This window comes from Mustela nivalis (genome assembly GCF_964662115.1).
Source record: "Mustela nivalis genome assembly, chromosome: 14".
Taxonomy (NCBI): domain Eukaryota; kingdom Metazoa; phylum Chordata; class Mammalia; order Carnivora; family Mustelidae; genus Mustela; species Mustela nivalis.
This window is the reverse complement of record NC_139033.1, coordinates 27089354-27109410: the sequence shown is the minus strand read 5'-3', so window position 1 is coordinate 27109410 and position 20057 is coordinate 27089354. Positions and strand designations below refer to the sequence as shown.

Sequence of the window (20057 nt, the reverse complement as noted above, 5' to 3'; positions counted from 1 at the left end):
ATTATCATGAGTTCAGATTTATAATGTTCTGTCTACGGTTAGAACTCTCAACCATGCTGAACCTGCTATTTTGATACTTTCAGTTTCATCCAAGATCTGTGTAGGAGGTTTTTAATCATCAAATCTGTCCTGCGTATCCTTTAATTATTCATTTTTACTGTATCCTAGTCAGCAACTCGGGTTTTGTCATTTTGAACTTTGATGTGGTTTTTTTAAATGATGTCTGAGTGCTTGAAAAATGGACAGTTGATATTTGTGTGCATGTATGGAGAACTGTATGGATGTATATTTGTAATTTTCTACTTGTACTTACAGTAGTTTTTGTTATATTTCTTTAAATGCCAACTTACAGGGAAAACATGTTGAATTTTACCTGGTGGTAAATGACAGTCGTTCAGCCGGCAGGGTCTGAATGGCTTGGGACTGAATGAAAAGTAGAAATCTTGTATGTTGGGATATGCTTGTCACAAACCATGCAACCTGAAAGAGAAAAACATGTGGATCCAGGAGCACAGGTCAAATTCTAATTCTTGAGCTCCACTTAATTATCAACCATCCTTCGACCTTTCGGTCATACCCACAAATCACTGGCATTGCCTCAGTCTGCTATACTGGATCCTTTGGCTTAGATGAAGAGATATTTATACCAAAAGTCACAGGAAATATTCAGTTACTCTCCTAAGAACTCATTCTACTATCTGTGGTGATTTAGGCTAGAAGAAAAAGAAATACTTTATTTTTTCTTCGTGGAAAGGTTGTGCAGTTTTGCTCTTCCTCACAATTTGAACTTGAATTCTAATACTTGGGGTTATACCCAGTAGATCTGTCAGTTGGGATCATGTGCACTTCCTACCCTTTATTTCTGTATCTTGACTAACTTAAAATCCCTGGCTCATAGTCATATAAGCTAAACAAACTATTACATAGAGCACAAACCTTGGAGCCAGACATGGGTTTAAAACCAGCTTTGCAGCCTTCCTAATTGCATAATTATGGGGAAGCTCATTAACTTTCTTGGTTGCAAATGACAAAAATTTTACTCCAAGGAGTAAGCAAAAATGAGATTTATTACCTCGCTCTAGAAAAGGATCTGGCCTCAGAGACTCAAAAATATTAACGTTCTTTTTCTCAACATCTTAGTCTTGCTTCCCTCAGTATGTTTGTCCCATTCTTTTTTAATATAGGCAGGATCCTCCCAAAATATATAGGACAAGAGAGGAGTGTGGTCCAGACTTCCATCTTCCCATATAGTGACCCAAGAAGAAAGAAAGAACATTTCTCCCAACATCCAGATACAAAACCTGTGATGGGAAACCCCATACGGTAGTGTTTATGAGATTGCCCGATGCTGGGTTACTCATTCACACCCTGAACTGTGGGCCAGGGCATCATAGTCGTACCAGAGTTACAAGGAGTTGGGCCAAAAACTTCCACCAAGGAAAAGGGTGGGACAAACAAAATGGGGCAGGAGGGGGAGAACCTTGGGTAGGGGGAGCCCCGATGCCTCTATAATCCCTAAACCTTAGCTTGTCCAGGTTGAAATTGGGGTTAAAGATAGCACCCACTGATAGGACGGCGTGAGGACTAACGGAGATAAACCAGGGAAAGCGCTTACCCCGGGACCTCTATAATAGGTAGTTGCTACAAATAATAGAGATTTTAGTGGCTGTCAAACTTGAGGATGCCTCTTTGCCATATTGAATGTTTGGTGTCTCCCTCCTCCCCACTCCCCAAAACTTGAATGTTAAAATATGATCCCCATTGTGCTGGTATTAGGAGGTGGGACTTTTGAGAAGTTACTAGGTCATGAGGGTGAATCCTCATGAATGGGACTCATGCTTTTTTTTTTTTTTTAAAGATTTTTATTTATTTATTTGACAGACAGAGGTCACAAGTATGCAGAGAGGCAGACAGAGAGAGAGGAGGAAGCAGGCTCCCTGCTGAGCAGAGAGCCCGATGCGGGCCTCGATCCCAGGACCCTGAGATCATGACCCGAGCCGAAGGCAGAGGCTTTAACCCACTGAGCCACCCAGGCGCCCAACTCATGCTTTTTTTTTTTTTCCCCAAGATTTTATTTATGAGAGAGAGAGCACAAGCAGGGGTTGTGGCATGTAGAGGGAGACAGTCTCCCTGCTGAGCAAGGAGCCCAATGCAGGACTCAATCCCAGGACCCTGGGATCATGATCTGAGCCAGAGACTGAGCCACCCAGGTGTCCCAGGACTCTTGCTTTTCTTTCCTTTTTTTTTTTTTTTTTTTAGGATTTTATTTATTTGACAGAGATCACAAGTAGGCAGAGAGGCAGGCGGGGGAGGGGGAAGAAAGCAGGCTCCCCGCTGAGCAGAGAGCCCAGACACTGGGCTTGATCCCAGAACACTGGGATCACGACCTGAGCCGAAGGCAGAGGCTTTAACCCACTGAGCCACCCAGGCGCCCCAGGACTCAGGCTTTTCTAAAAGATGTTCCAGATCAGTCCCTCCCCCTCTCAGCCATGAGAAGACAGAGAAAAAAGAGCTATCTATGAACCAGGAACCCTGGTCCCCACCTCACGCTGAGCTTCTTAGTACTCTGATCTTGGGCTTTCCATCCTCTAGAACCGTGAGAAATAAGTTTCTGTTGGTTTATAAACCATCCCTGTCCAGTCTGTGGTATTTTATTATAGTAGCTGTATGGACTGAAATATTCGTCTTTCTAGGAAGACAATGCAGTGTTTTATTTTATATCAGTGCTACCTGCAAGTAAAACCACGAGGTAGCTCTGTTCAGCAGAGGGACTCAGAGGGACCTGGCCCGGGACACAGTGTTTCTGCTCCCTGCGGGAGGTCTCGCAGGCAGAGGACTCAGGACCGTCCAGCTGTGGATGCGGCCATACCCAGCACAACTGCCAGGGGGAAGGGAGTTCTCTGATCCTCTTTTCCTCATTGTTCAGAGGGAAGGAATTATTGGCCCAAAGGCGAAATTCTTTTATAAGCCACTTTTACATTAATTGGGATATTAATTTATTTATCAAGACAATATGTAAAAAGGAGCAAAAAAGCAGGATTCATAAACAAAAAGACTAACCAACAGATGTGGGTTATTTGTGGTTATTCAAGTTATTCATGGTCCCCAGGACAGGAAAACATTGTGTGTCTTCCAGAAAGTCCCCCGGATCCAAGCCTGCCTTAGTCAAGAATAAAGATCATGATTCAGAGTGCCTGGGTGGCTTGGTCGGTTGCGTGACCAACTCTTGATTTCAGCTGGGGTCGTGATCTCAGGATAGTGGATTGAGCCCCATGTTGAGCTCTGCTCTGAGAAGGGAGTCTGCTTAAGAGTCTCTCTTTCCCTGTGCCCCTCCTCCCGCCCCATATACACGCTCTCCATCTTTCTCTCAAAATAAATAAATCTTAAAATAATGATTTTTTTAAAGCATGATTAATTAATAATTTGGATCTTTGAGGTTTTTTATTTTTTTATTCTTTTTAAGTTGGCTCCATGCCCATGATGGAGCCAAATGTGGGGCTTGAACTCACAACCCTGAGATCAAGACCTGAGCTGAGATCAAGAGTCAATTGCTTAACAAACTGAGCCACTCAGCACCCCAATAATTCGGACCTTTAAGAAGGAAAAATGGTTGTGGTGAAAGGTTTCATCCCCTCGTTAAGAACCGTCCTAATCATGGTCCATAAATTTGTTCTATGAATTTACACAATATTTAATTTTTAAGGGGACCATCACATTCTAATTCATCTTCCCAATACCAAAATAGAAAGGTAATAAATATTTTATGCCATTTTAAAGTGGAAGAATTGAAACAAGGTATGTTCATGTTCCACTTCAAATAGCAAAGCAACACAGATTTGAACTTTGCTTTCTTTGCACAATTTAATAAATAGGGTTCTTAATTATAGATGTGGCAAAGCAGACAAGGATTTCTGCTATCACCATTGCTATTCAATATTGTAGTGGAAGTGTTATTCAGAGTAATTGCCAAAAAAAGAAATAAAAGACATTCCAGATTAGTAAGGAAAAGTAAATCTATTTCTGTTTACAGTTGACATGACCTTACATGTAGAAGACTCAAAGGAATCCACAAACCTTACTACATGTAGCAAGGTTACAAAATACAAAATCAATACACAAAATCAAATTCTGTTTCTCCACACAAGCAATAAACAATCCAAAAATTAAATAAAGGAAATACTACATTTACAATAATGTTAAAAAGAATAAAATACTTGGGAATAAATGTAACACAAATACGGGACATTTATGTGGAAAACTACAAAATATCATTGAAATACTTTTTTTAAAAGACTTTATTTATTTGTCAAAGAGAAAGAGAAAACAATCAGGGGGAGCAGCAGGCAGAGGGAAAAGCAGGCTCCCTGTTGAGCAAGAAGCCCTCTACAGGGCTCAATCCCAGGAACCTGGGATCATGACCTGGGCCAGAGGCAGATACTTAACCAATGGAGCCACCCAGGCATCCCCATTGAAAAACATTTTTAGGAGTGTCTGGGCAGCTCAGTCATTAAGCGTCTGCCTCTGGCTCAGGTCATGATCCCAGAGTTCTGGGATCAAGCCCCAAATCAGGCTTCCTGCTCTGCAGGAAGCCTGCTTCTCCCTCTCCCACTCCCCCTGCTTGTGTTCCCTCTCTTGCTTTGTGTGTGTCTCTCTCTGTCAAATAAATAAATAAAATCTTAAAAAAAGAAAGAAAGACTTTTTTAAAGACCAAACTGAGTAGAAAGACATCCTGTGCAATTGATTGGAAGATTTTATATTGTTAAAATGGCGAGACTCCCCAAACTGAACTACAGATTTAAAGCAGTCTCTGTCAAATACCCAGCCACCTTCCTCATAAAATTAATAAGCTTATTCATATGGAAACAATATGGATACTATTGGCTTACATTCATGTAGAAATTAAGGGAACCAGACTGCACAAAACTAACCCAAAAAAAGAACAAAATTGAAGCACTTCTGCTTCCCAGTGTCAAAACTTATTACAAAGCTACAGCATCCAAGTATTGACAGTATGTCAGTGCAGTACTGACATAAGGACAGACATATACACTAACGGAATAAAAGTGAAAGTCCAGAAATAATCACTTACATTTGTGGTCAATTGCTTATCAATAAATACGCCACAACAATTCAACAAGGAAAGACTATTTTTTTCAAAAAATGGGACAGCCAGATATCCACATGCAAAAGAATGAATTTGGATTCATACCTCACACCGTCGACAAAATGAACTCAAAATGGATCGAGGTCCTAAATGCAAGCACTTGGGATTATTTTTTCTCGGGGAAAAAATAGGCATAAGTGTTCATGACTATGAATTAGGCAGTGGTTTCTTAGACATGGCAACAAAAACACAAGCAAAAATTTAAAAAGGTAAATTGGACATCATCACAATTTAAAATTTTGCACTTCTAAGGATACTATCAAGAAAGTGAAAAGTCAAGCAAAGAGTAGGAGGAAACATTTGCAAACCATGTATCTAATAAAAATCTTTTATGCAAAATATGTTAAAACAACAAAAATCATAACTCAACATTAGAAAAACTACCCAATTTAAAAATGGGCAAAAATCTGAATAGACAGTTCTTCAAAGAAGGTATCTAAATGGCCAATAAACACGTGCGAAGGCTCAGCCACCTAACATTCAAGAGAAGATGCTGCTCTCAAGTGGTTTCCAGGCCCGGGATTTCGACTTTTGAGTAGAAGAAAAACAAGAAGCAGCTGTCTGTGTCACTGCCTCAGCAGATGACGTCCCCTCATCCAAGCAACGGTGCCCCTGGCAGCAGCAGGGGAGCAATGGAAAGGACCAGCTGAGCAAAACCAGCATCTATATCCGGGGATTGCAACCAGGCACTACTGACCAGGACCCTATCAAATCCTACTGGTCAGACAGCAGGATTGTCTCCCCTGAGGTCATACTGGAGAAAAGCACCAGCAAGTGCAGCAGCTGTGGCTTTGTGGACTTTGACCGTCCTTCAGCGGCACAGAAAACTGGAACAGCACTGAAAGCCAGTGGCATACAGGCCCAGAGCCACAAAGCAACAGGGGCAGGACCCCACGAAGTGACACCTGTCCATCGTTCCACTAGCAATGGATAAGCAGGAACTAGAAGGGGAAGCCCTCTGGCCAAGTCATCCTCACTCGAATCCTCCGAGACACCAGTGGGACAGCAGAGGGGATGGCTTTGCAAGAATGGAGTCTTGCAGAGAAGTGTGAAGCATCATCACCCACTTTAACGGCAAATGTATTAAGACACCCGCCGGAGTTCCAGCTCCGTCTGACCCCTTGCTTTGCAGGTTTGCTGACGGTCCACAGAAATGGCAGAACCAAGGGAAGTCTGTGCAAAATGGACAGGCCTGGCTAAGGAATGCAGCTATGGGTGGTATAGTCTTGACCTAGGACCCCAGCCCAGCTCTTCCGAATCGGTTTCCCGTTATAACATCCCCTGCAGCAGGATGCTTGCTCAGTCCGCACCCTCCCCGTGTCTTCCATCTCCTGTGTCTTCTGACCACATGGGAGCCACACATATGTGACTCTCACACCTCCTCTGCCATCACCTAAGCCATCTTGGATGCACCACCCGTCATACCCCCTGCAGCTTTCAGCTTCAGTTCTGCCCTGAGGGAATGAATCACCCCATTTCTCTCCAGCCTGCCTTCACAGTGGGACCTCATACCCATCGGGGGGTACCTCTCCCTCAGCAGCACGGGCATGTACATGCCCATGGCTGTCACTACACAAGGAGCGCATATCTCCCAGTACACCCCTGTGCCTTCTCCCAGAAACCGAACCCACAATATCTCCGAGGTATGCCACACAAATACACTACTGGAGGTGTGATGCTTCCGGACGCCAGGGGGCTAACCAGGAACACCTTCCAACCCTGGGCCTCGCTCAGCACGAACACTTGGCCATCGCTTTTTACAGGTCTGGGCCCAGAAAAATATCTCTGCATTCCGGCCCTCTGCTTATTCCTCCATTTGTGAGGGCGCCGAGGGAAACCGTCACTTTTGGTGTGTGCTGCATTCAAGGAGATCAAAAGAACTTTCTTTTCTTTCTTTTGCCAAGAAAGTTGTATATTTTGTTCCTAACTGCAACGTACTCTTTCCATATATCCCCCCAAAACAAAAACAAAAACATTTGAAAAGATACGGAACATCTTTAGTTATCAAGGAAATGCACATCAAAAAAATCAAAATGAGATACTTCTCCAGGTTGGCTGTAATCAAAAATAGGGGAAATAGTATTGTCGGCCAGGATGTGTGGAAATTGGAACCCTCACACCTGCAGCTGGGGGTTGAGAGTGGGGCAGCCACTGTGGAAAACAGTCTGGCAGTTCCTCCAAAGATGAATAATAGAATTAACATATGACCTAGCAATTCTCCCCTGGATATATACCCAAGAGAACTGAAATAGTCAACAGTTCCTCAAAAAGGTAAAGATAGAATTACTATGTGACCGGCCAATTCTACTTCTAGGTACGTGCCCCCTGAATGAAAACACGTACCCACAAAAACTCGTATATGAGTGTTGATAGCGGCCTCCTTCGTAAGAGCTGAAATGTAGAAGCAACCCAAATGTCCATAATTAATGAGTGGATAGACATGGGTGTGTGGAATGGATAAATCATATCTATACAATGAAACATTATGTAGCTAAAAAAAAAAAAAAGGTAAGAAATACTGATGCACCTTATAACATGGATGAACCTTGAAAACATTATGCCAAGTGAAAGAAACCAGACACAGAAAACCACATAGTATATGATCTCATTTAGATGAGCTGTCCAGAGCAGGCACATCTATGAAAGCAAAATGATTCAGAGTTTACTTAGATTTGGTGGTCGTTGGGGTAACTGAGCAGTAATAGCTAAGAGGTGAGGGGTTTCTCTTTGAGATGATGAAAATGTTCTAAAATTACCTGTGGTGTCAGTTGCACATATCTCTAAATGTATTTAAAAACCATTGAAACGTACACTTTAAATTTGTGAATTACTTGGCACATGAGTTCTATTTCAATAAGGTGTTATGAAAATAAAAGCAGTAAGACATTAAGTTGAAAACAAGAATTTCTTTTATATTGAGTAAAATTACTCAGTAGTTTCTATTTTCATATGTTTTTATAAAATTACTAAGTAACTTCTTCATTCAACATTGCATCATTGTCATTGGGCCAATAGATAGACCTCTGTTGATTCTGCCTTATTTTTTCAAAGATTTTTAAAAATTATTTTTTTGAGAGAGAGAACACGCACACTAGAAAGAGAAAAAGCACGAGTGGGGTGAGAGGCAGCGGAAGAGCAGGGAGAGAAGCAGACTCCCCACTGAGCAGGGAACCAGATGTGGGCTCCATCCTTGGGGGACTCCGGGATTGAGACCTGAGCCAGGCAGATGCTTAACTGACTGAGGCACCCAGGCACCCCAATTCTGCTCTTTTTAATACTTTCATAATATTCAATATTGCATGCTCGAAGGTACCACTAATTGCAATCCTCTTTATCCATGTTTGTATTGTTTCTAGTGTTCTGCTTTTACAAACAATGCTGCAATAAATATCCTTATACATTAAAAAAATTCATTTTATAAAGAACTTAATTTGTAAAGACACCAAGATAGTTCTGTAAGGAGAGTCATTGTCCTGTCCAGAGAATTTGTGAGCGCAGGATTTTCCATGTATCTGTGACATTTAGACTCAGCCTTCTAAAGTGATAGATAAGATGAATGGCCCTGATGTGAACCTTTGAGCTCCGTTCCCAGGCGTCTGCATTATTCAGCAAGACGTTTCCACCCCCACCCCCCTACTGCCTTCCCATTGCGGTAACTGTTCACTCTGTCATCTAACCACTGGAAAACTTTCCCTTTGGTAAAATGAGGTAAGTATATATTTCCATCTTCACACTGTGAGATTTAATTAGCTAATGATGGAAAAGTCCTTGGATGAAGAGTGCAATGGAAGTTCAAAGTAATATTGTTATTGTGTTTAGATATATTCTCAATGTGTAAAGTCACATAACCTTGCTGTTACAGTCAGATATGTGATTCTGGGCAAGCATTACTTCCAGGGAGAAAAAATAAGAACCAGCTTTTTGGAGATCTAGCACGAAGGCATATTTTCCTGTGATCTTAAGGTGGTGCCCATGTTTGCCACCTCTCGCAACTCAACTCTAATGATAATGGCCTCCATTTGTGCCCTGCTGCCTGTAATCTATTTAATTGAAGTTACAAAAATGACCCTGACTTTCAGCCCTGCCTTGGCAGGTGGTGCAGCTGTGCCGGATATTTCTTGGGTCTGTAAATAAAATACTGATTCTAGTCACTTCTACAGAATGCATTTTGATACTGCAGATTTTTTTCAGTGTTGGCTCAATTAAGTTAGGTATCTCTAAGGGAAAGTAGGTTATCAGTTAAGGCAAAAAGGCAGCCCACAGCTAACACTGGTAATTTCTTTAAAAAGTGCTTTGAGCCCTCTCCTAATTTGTGAAGGTAACCTTACACAGCAATCAGATAGATTAAACACTGTGTCCTGTTGACTCTGAACTGAAGACAAAAGCCTTGGAATTCTGAAGAACATCTTCTCAGACATAAGGTCTCTACAATCACTACATTCTTTACTGGTAGTATTTTAGGATACTTGAGGTGGTCTAGGACAGACTGGGTTTTGAAGGGACCGTTGGCTGACCACTGAAGACCTCTCTCCACCTTTGCTTCTCAATGGGAATTTGGCCCATGTTATGTGCTTAATAAACATTCTAATAGAAAAATGAATGTCCTTCCTGATGATGCTTGAGATCATTGTCCTGGCAGTGTCTGAACATAATTTGTTCATCATAAGTGTTTCCCCTCTCTGGGAATTCATATCCCTCATCTTTGTTCTGATGTGTACCTACTAGGCAGACTAAGAGCTCCCCCAAAGATGTCCACAGCCTGATTCGTGGAACCTATGGACTCCCTTACTCATTAAGGTTGCTGATGGATGGGGCGCCTGGGTGGCTCAGTGGGTTAAGGTTGCTGATGGAATTAAGATCGCTAATCAGGAGAGTTTAAAATACTGAGACTGGGTGCCTGAGATTGTGTTCATGGTTTCGTTTGCATGTTTATGTTTTATTTTAACCCAGTGGCCGTGGATCTCCAGAGTTCCGGCCCATCCCTAGCTTTTTTTATATTTTTTTCTTAATTTGCGCAGGTGTCCTATTCTAAGGAGAAAGTCCGTGGCTTTCAATGAGTCCCAAAGCATGCTCCCAACCCTCCGGAACTAAAGAAATGGACTGAGCCCATGCTCACCTTTCACAGATGAGGAAACTGACACTAGAAGAAACATGGCTTCAAGCCTAAGGTCGCGGGGTAGTTACAGTAGGTCCTGCTGCTTCTTTTCCCAGGAGGTATTTTGAGTTTCAGGTGACTTCCTCCTTGAGAGTGTCCCATTTTTAAAAGAGCACTGCTTGGAACTCACTGTCCTCAGAACAAAGGAATGGCTTGTAGCACAGCTGCCTCTGCTGGTCCTGCCTTTACTGATTCCAGTGGGAGTCCTTTACCGAGGGAGGGACAAGGGTGACCAGAATAGAACAGAAGGAGAGGAAGGGCAGAGTATAGGCTAACAGCCATGGGGGGTGGAGGGCAGGTGCTGACTTTTTTTGGATGTCCTTGGGTTTAAATGACTCCCCTGAGAAGGTGACAGGAATTAGAACCATTGTGCTCCTATCACAGGAGAATCTAGCCGCAGGGCTGGGCAGGGCACGGGTCCGGCCTTCCCCAGGGAGGATGGAGAGTGATTTGCAGCAGGACCTTCCCAGAATAAAAGGAGAAGGAAAGAATTTGGATTTAGCACAATGACTACAAAGACGGAAAAGGCAGTCTGATAAAGCTTCCAGCCAGCCAAAGAAATGTAAGCCCTCTTCTTGGCGAGAACTAGCTGTGTGTTAGTAATAAGATCCTTTCTCAGGAAAGCAGGTGCTTTGTAGACAACTGGTCTTAATGAGCACGCATCAATAGGTTTGGCTGAAAACCTCACAATTCCAGAGAATAGAATAGTTAAATCAAATAATGAAGGGGCCGTTAACGGTGCCCTAAATGAAGGCGCGCTGCCCGGAAACTGTGCGCTCTTCTATTAAGTCTCAAAAATGGTGTGCTAGGTGACACAATGCTCACAACAAGTGTTAGCTAAATTAGTAGATTAGAATTACCAACTAATTAAATTGTGGGGCACAGTCTTTCTAGCATGAAGCGGTAGTCAGCAGCAGAGCCCCTTCCAATTAGCTAGGGAAACGGCTCTCATGGAAGGAGGCAGCAGCTCCAACAGCCGCCCATATGCTCGGACTCTCCGCCGCTTCAGCTCAGAGGATGCGCGCAGTGATGGGGAGAGACGTGTCGCAAGTGGGGAAGATTCCAGCAATAGCTCATTTTCCTGTACACAACTATAAATCTGCCTCTTTCGGGCAATGTGGATAGCAAATGTAAGAGATATAAGAGTACTGGTTTGTTTTTTCTTATATCCATGAAACATTCAGAAAGTCTGAAGCACAAAAATTAGACTATCCTGACAATCACCTATATTCCGCAGCCAGAATTTGAATTATTTACTCAGTGAGAAATGAAAATTGTTTCCTGTGATGTCAAATGTAGTTTTCTGTGATTATAATTTTTTAATCATATAATGACTGTTGAGCTATTGTACAGCATGAATAAATTTTAATGGGAAATTAAAAAGAAATTAAAATCTATATTGCAAAAAAGCTGGTAAGTGGGGGGGGGGGGCGCTCAGTGGTTGAGCTTCTGCCTTCAGCTCAGGTCCTGATCCCAGGGTTCTGGGGTGGAGTCCCATGTCTGGCTCCCTGCTCAGCCTGCTTCTCCCTCTGCCCTTCCCCCATCAACCCGTGCTCTCTCTCTCTCTGTCTCTCTCTCACTTTCTCCCTTGCTCACTGTCCCTCCCAAATAAATGAATAAAATCTTTGAAAAAATCATTAAAAATAAACAAAACCAGAAAACTGATAAGCAGAATGTAGATATGATTAGCATTTAAACAAAATATAAATTAATGTTACAGGAGCTGCTTAGCATGAGAAATTGAAAAAAAAAATCTTACATGATTAACTGGTGTCAATTTGAAATCAAATGCAGCAATTTTATTTTTAGCCCTGTAAGAATAAACATGTAATTAGCTCTCAAAAAGGATGTATCATAAATAGTCCAGTCTGACTATTTTCACCACCCAAATAGTTCAAGGTCATTGGATTTTTGTTAATACATATTCAGAGTTTTCATGATAAAAGTAATCATTGTCATTAAAGACGTTTGAAAGTACAAAAAGGTGAAAAAAGAAAAATTACATTTTACTTTTATTTTAGGACTTCTATATACAGGTTTCTTTGTTTGGGGCACATAGTCACAGTTTTATTAGCAAATGATTTGATGTTTTTATTCTTTTCCTTAAATAAAAATCATCTTCCAATGCTACTATACCCTATTTCCAACAATAACTTCTGTTATTATATGTATCACATTTTCTTAATTGCATTTTAATATTGCACAACATTCCATTTATTGCTTATTGTTTATAATAGCATCAAAAATACTTAGGAATCAATTTAACAAAATAATTTTAAGACTTGCACAATTAGGGGCACCTGGGTGGCTCAGTGGGTTAAAGCCTCTGCCCTCAGCTCAGGTCATGGTCCCAGGGTCCTGGGATCGAGTCCCGAATTGGGCTCTCTGCTAGGTGGGGAGCCTGCTTCCCCTCTCTCTGCCTGCCTCTCTGCCTACTTGTGATCTCTCTCTGTCAAATAAATAAATAACATCTTAAAAAAAAAAAAAAAAGACTTGCACAATGAAAATTATGAGATGCAACTGAAAAAATAGTTTTTAAGGCCTAAGTAAATGGGAAGACATCCTGTGTCATGCGTCGGAGGACTCGGTATCAGTAAGATGGCAGTCATCCCAAACGGATCTACGGATGCAGTGCAGTCCCTCACAAAGTCCCAACTGCCCTTTCCACAGGAATGGACTAGGATGATCCTACAGTTCAGTGAACAGAGAGTCTCAATGAAGATGCTACATCAGATGGTTTATTAATTCAAAACTCTTAGTGAGACACTGTGGGGGGGGGGGCAGCTAGAATAATTAACATAGCACAGAGCACCAGAAGCTTAAAGCTTGGGATTCCCTCTCTCGCTCGCCCTCTGCTCCCGCCGCCGTCTCCCCTCCCTCTCTTCCTCCGTTCTTCTCCGGACCACCACCCTCATTCTGTCACAAGTACCAGAGCCGACATTGAAAGGTTATGCTGGAAGTGCCCGGGATCAGGAATACGCCTTGCCTCCTTTGGAACCAGGGGCAAGTACTTCTCATGTCAACTCTAGCTTGCTAGCTGGTCCTGCGAAACAACCATGGTACTGTTTGCATTTCTTAACCCAAGCACCATGGGCCAGGACGGGTCTGAATGAGTAACCAACCTGAGGATGATGAGCTGTCAACCAAGAAGTGACAGGATCTGTACCTTCTGACTTGGCTCTCTCATATTTTTCTTTCCCTAAATAAACACTTTTGCTTGTTTCATCCTATTTATCATATATGTAATATGTCTTGAATGTCCCTGACGTATTCTCTATATTTAACATATCGTGTGAATTCTGCTCGTAGTTTTCAAGCTACATCTTTACTTGTTTTCTATTTTTAACACCTCTTCTGAGTTTTACCTACAACTCATAAACTATTAGCTTATGTATTCGCTACACTTAACACTTAAATGAGGTTCATCCATCCCAACTGTGATGGTTAATTTTATGTGTCAACTAACTTAACTGGGCCAAAGGATGCCCTGATGGCTGGTAAACCGTTATACTTGGGTGTCTCTGGAAAAGACTAGCATTTGAATCAGTAAAACTCAGTAAAGACTCAGTAAGAAAAGATCCACCATCACCAATGAGGTGGCATCATCCAGTTCCATGAGGGCCAGATAGAAAGGGAATGGCAGAGAAAAGGCAGAGGAAGAGTGGGTTTGCTTTCTTTGCTTAGCTGGGACATCCGTCTTCTCTGCCTCCAGACATCGACTCCTGATTCTTGGTCTTTCAGACTCAGACTGGGACTTCCATCCTCCATTCTCAGACTTTTGGGTTCAGACCGAATTGCGTGGGTTCTCCACCTTGCAGATCACGGTTCCTAGGATTTCTTGGTCTCCATAACTCTCTGAGCCAATCCCTGTTGGCTCTCTGGAAAACCCTGACTAATACCCCATTTGTCTCTCTTGTCTTCTGTTATGGAATTAAATATTTCACAAATAATATAGCAAACTCTCATAAGAATTGAGAAAAATTACTCGGTTTAGTCAATTTTTAGGGTACTTCCATATCCCTCTCTCTTCATAAGATATGATAAACTTTAGCGACTTGACCTTCCAAGCAAATGTGAACCTTTGTAAAGTACCAGCCCTATTTGTTGACTCATAGAGTTGCATCGTTTTCATCCCTTGTCTCCTAACACAACTGTATCAAGAGACAGGAATGACACGTTATTTTAATATAGACAACTTAACATAAACGATCAATAACTAGATGTAAAGAATTGTTAACTATGTTTTGAAGCTCTAAAAAGGTAAAACAGGGAATATTAAAGCACGGTGGAGGTCATAAGACTTTGGGAAGCAGATGGTTCCTTCACTTTCAGGGGACTGAAGAGAAGCTTTGAGAAAGGGTCCCATAGAGTTGAACTCCAGACCTCTGAGAAAGGGGGTGCCCAATGACACTGGAACCCCAACTTTTGTGAGCCAGATGATGCTGGTGTCTCTTAAAGTGGTACTTTTTTTTTTTTTTTTTAAAGTAAACTCTATATCCAACATGTGACTTGAGCTCAGGACCCTGAGATCAAGAGTCACGCGCTCTACTGACTGAGCCAGCCATGTGCCCCAGGGTAGCCCTTTGAATTTAGTTCTCCAAGGGTTAGAAAGCCTGCAAAGTGGATTCACCTTCCGCCTCAGCAATCCGCTGCTGTTGCTGGAGTGAAGAAATACTGTTTAGGAGTTGGTCACAGCTTCCCAACTAGGAAGTCCCCAGGAAGGAGAAGCCCTCCTCCCTAGCCCTGCATACCTTCCTATGGCCCTCCCTATGGGCAAAATCCACAGGGCAGAACAGATATGTCTGAGACCCAGTCCCCCTGTCACAAAGCCTCGCCGAGAGGGTGCTTGGGAGCTAAGGGCCAGTGACTTGGTAACAGGTCCAACAACCCTGCCCACTGCAGTTAATTTGTTATGTGTCATTATTCCTGAAAAACAGGTGCCAATTCCTCACTGACATCAGAGCTACATATGAACTGAAGACACAAGGGCCGATTTTTATTTCTACATGTGACCACCTGGTATTCTCTTCTAGCTGAAGCCTAAGATTCGATCCCAGGAGGAGTAACATACACTTCCCCTTTAAATGGGGAACCTATTCTGAATTATCAGTTAATGGTCAATACTTTATCCTCCTGAGTCTTTAATTTATAACCCATGTTTCTTTCAGACATTCCGAGACGTCTATTCACTGGTTCCTGCTAGGATATAATAAGATCTTTCAAAGTGTGAAAACTCTAGTAACTGTCCCCATTTTCTACAGTTCTACAAAGGGTCACTCTCAATTGCCGTGTGAATTTTTATCTCTGTCCCGTTGGGTATAAATGTGGCCAAAAAATTCTTTCTACTGAAATACTTAAACAGTGATTCAAAATAAGCCCTAGTCACCTAGAGCTATTATGCTAAGTGAAATAGGTCAGAAAAAGACAAATGCCATATATTCACTTATGTCTGGAATCTAAAAAGCAAGACAAATGAACAAAGAAAGCAAAATAGAAACAGACTCAAAGAGACAGAGAACAGAGTGGTGGTTGCCGGGCGGGGGGGTTGGTGAGATAGTTGAAAAGAATTAAGAAGTACAATCTTCCAGTTATAACATAAATAAGTCACAGGGGTGAAAAGTGCAACATAGGGAATATAGTCATTAATATGGTAATAACTTCGTATGGTAACAGGTAGTGTTATATTGAGGTGCCCAAGTAGCTCAGTCAGTTAAGTGTCCGATTCTTGATTTCAGCTCAGGTCATGATCTCGGGGTCGTGAGATTGAGCCTGGCAACACGATGGGCTCCACACTCACCATGGCCCCTGCTTGTCCATCTCCCTCTGTTCTTCCCCCTGCTGGCGCTCTCTCTTTCTCTAAAATAATAAGTAGAATCTTAAAATAAATATATATTTAGTCAGATGACCAAAATATATTTCTCCGATATATTTGATCTTCATTGATAGTTACTGAAAATGGCCTAGAGCATAAAAGTCACATGGGTGTCTTATTATTAATGAAGACAACTTTTGGCCCCTACCCAAGTGTGGAGGTTAGTTGCCAGGAGAACCAACCCTAAGATTAGAGGGTTGGAACTTCCAGCCTCTCTCCTGACCTCCAGGGTGGGGAGGGGGCTGGAGACCAAATCAGCCAATGGCTAATAACAATCACGGTTCTGCAATGAAGCCTCCATAAAGACCCAAGAGGACTGGCTGTGGAGAGCTTCCAGGCTGGGGAAACTATAGAGATTTGGGGAGAGTGGCAATACCTGGAAAGGGCAGGGAAGATCTGCACCGGTTCCCTGTGTCTTGTCCTGTGTATCTCTTCATCTGACACTGATTTGTAACTTTTATCGTATCCTGTAAGGAACTGGTAAACCACGTGGATGGAACTAGAGGGTATTCTGCTTAGTGAAATGAGTCAGTCAGAGAAAGACAACTATCATATGATCTCCCTGATATGAGGAAGTGGAGATGCAATGTGGGGGGTTTGGGGGGTAGGAAAAGAATAAATGAAACAAGATGGGATCGAGAGGGAGACAAACCATAAGTGACTCTTAATCTCACAAAACAAACTGAGGGTGGCTTGGGGGGGTGGTCAGAAGAGGGGGGTGAGGTTATGGACATTGGGGAGGGTATGTGCTATGGTGAGTGCTGTGAAGTGTGTAAACCTGGCGATTCAAAGACTCGTACCCCTGGGCTAATAATACATTATATGTTTATTTAAAAATTTTTAGAAGTATTTAAAAAAAAAAGAAAAAAACTGGTAAACCTAAGTGTTTCCTTGCATTCTGTGAGCTTCTCTAGCAAATGATGAGAACCTAAGGAGAAGGCTTGTGGAACCTTGAATCTGAAGCTGATTGGTCAGAAGCATAGGTAACAGCCCGAGGTTGGAGACTGGCATCGAAAATGGGGGTGGGGGTGGGGGAAACAGTCTTGTAGGATTGAATCTGATGCTATCTCCAGCTAGAAGGGTCAGAGTTGAGTTGAATCCAGTTGAATTCTTGGACATATTGCTGGTGTTCAAGAATCGTTTGTGTTATATATATGGGGGGAACATCTCCACAAAGTTGGAATTGACTTGAGGAACCCTAAAAGAGATGGTAACTAGATCTATTGTGGTGACCACACTGTAATGTACATAAATGTCGAGTCACTATGTTATAACTGGAAACGAATATAATATTGTAAGTCAACTATCCTTCAACCAAAAAAATTGGAAGAATTAAAAAGAAAAAGACAGGGGCACCTGGGTGGCTCAGTGGGTTAAGCCTCTGCCTTCAGCTCAGGTCATGATCTCAGGGTCCTGGGATCGAGCCCTCATTGGGCTCTCTGCTCAGCAGGGAACCTGCTTCCCCCTCTCTCTCTGCCTGCCTCTCTGCCTACTTGTGATCTCTGCCTATCAAATAAATAAATAAAACCTTAAAAAAAAAAAGAAAAGAAAAAGGCAAAAATTAACTCCATTCAAGGTATACTTTATACTGGTTATGTGTAGTTATTTCTGAAGAGCAAAACTCAGTTTAACTATCAAGGGAATTATACCAATATCATTAACCACAGATGTACATTTTGAGTAGTTTTTGAACATCAGAAGAAATTCAAGACTATATTGAAGCTTTAATAATTAATCAGAAATATGCAATGTTAATGAATCCCAATATATTCTATGTGACTTGTTATACACAGCAGGGGCATAGAAAAGCACACATCACACAGTGTAAATGAGACCATAGAGTAGGAGAAGACACCCAGTACTCAATTGAGGTAACACCTTCCCTGTTTTAATTTTAAGCAGGTTTGCATCATATTATTAAAAGCAAAGTAAAACTAAACATTAGGATTGTTCACAAAGAAGTGTTAACTGCATACTCTACTTACTAGAAAATGTTTACAAAGTAATATTATCTAAAATAATAATTTTAGGGGTGCCTGGATGGCTCAGTCCTTAAGCCATCTTAAGGTCTGTTTTTGGCTCAGGTCAGACCCCAGGGACCTGGGATAGAGTCCGCATCTGGCTCCGGGCTCAGTAGGGAGTTGTATTTTCCGTCTCCCTCTGCCTGCAACTCCCCCTGCTTGTGCGCACTGTCTCTCTCTCTCTCTCTCTGACAAATAAATAAATAAAACCTTTATAAGTAAATAAATAAATAAATGGAATTTAAAACTCCTGCAGTAATAGAATATGCAAGAATTGTTTACCATAGCAGAAGATAACTTTTAACAATGACACAAGTAGTTTCTTTTATCAAAACATTTCTTGAAAGATAATATGTCCAGATTTTAACCATTTTGTATTATATATTTCTCCATTCATTCAAAACATTCTGCTTCAAGAAATACAGAAACTAGTTATTGGCCCTGCCCCAGTGAAATTTGGATTTAGTAATTATGGAATTTTAGCTCTATCCACCACGTGCATTCATCTTTTTTCATGCAATCTTGGAACAGTTCCTGGCCTGAGAAAGTACTGATTTGGGGTGAGATATAATATTTACAAGTTTTGTCACAAGGGTAACATCTGGGTTAGTCTCTGCCTTCTCACCTTAATGAGCCAAGCCTATGATATGTCCTCTATTTAAATAACATGTTCAACTACTGTTTCTAGAACACACACAGGGTTATAGGAAAGGTTAAAGCACTTTTCCAGATAAGAAAAGCCAAACAAGAATTTCTTGGTCAGATCGTATCCTTGATGAAGTACAACACAGCATAGTCAACAGATAATCAACTTGATGATATAACTGACCCACAGGAAAAAAGAAAAGACATTTCTTCTGTTTGTATCTACTCATTGTAATTAGTTTTTGGTTATTGGCTTGCTGTAGGAAGTTTTAGGAACTTATTATTGCTAATTAAATTTTAATTTAAAGACAAACATACATAGTGATTCTGCCAACAGGTGGAAAGGTTTATTTTGCGTACCTTACACACTGTACTTCATATACAATCAGAAATCTCTTGCAATTTTTAGATGACGGATTCATATGCAGGTTGCTAAACCGTAACAGCGCAGCAAGTAGATAAAAACACATTTAGTTCAGTAGAGAGGCATTAAGATTTCAAGAAGCTTATGGAACGATTATTAAATTCACAAAGACCCTCCATTTTGAAAATGCTTGTTTTTAGTAATAGCTATGACTCAAAGTGACGATATGTGCCAGGCCCATGACTTAATCTTTAATTAATCTCCACAGTTTTATGAGGAGGTTGTTGGACATGAGGAGAGTGAGCTAAAAAGCTAATGACACTTGTCTAGGACCACACAACCAATAAATGACACAGTGCCGTTCTCCCCATAGGAGCACCTAAGAGCGAGCTTTTCTTAGAACAATTATTTTCCCCACAGTTTCCAGGGCCATTGCACAAAGTTAAAACTGTAAAAATCTGGAAATTCCAGGAGCTAGAGAGTCTCTTGGTTCAAAGCCTGATGTCGAGCCCAATGCTGAGAACCTGAGACCAAAATAACTCACAGCCGTGGCTCTGGCATCTCCAGGGGCAGGAGCCCCATTCCCTTGTTCCAGTAATGCCCTGAGAGCACACAGTCCAGCCACATGCTGGAGATCTTTCCATAGATGATCCCTCTGTGCTGCTCAAATTCCAAAGCTAACCCTCCTATGCCCGATTCCCTCTCGAGCTGTCAACTTAATCTCTGCTAAGGTTTCAGCTGATACCGGTTATTATTAGGTCACGAGCTCATCTGTGCATCTGGAAGGTCTAGAAACTAGATAAGCTTTTAATGCATCTCCAATGTCAACCACCGGA

At 41.8% G+C, this 20057-nt stretch overlaps 1 pseudogene across 1 annotated transcript; it reads left to right on the top strand.

Moving 5' to 3' along the window:
* Positions 1 to 4565: 4565 nt before the first annotated feature.
* LOC309847976 (RNA-binding motif, single-stranded-interacting protein 2 pseudogene) lies at positions 4566 to 10545 on the top strand (annotated as a pseudogene). The gene is made up of 2 exons (XR_014316569.1): positions 4566 to 9961; positions 10004 to 10545. The product of XR_014316569.1 is annotated as an RNA-binding motif, single-stranded-interacting protein 2 pseudogene (transcript).
* Positions 10546 to 20057: the final 9512 nt, after the last annotated feature.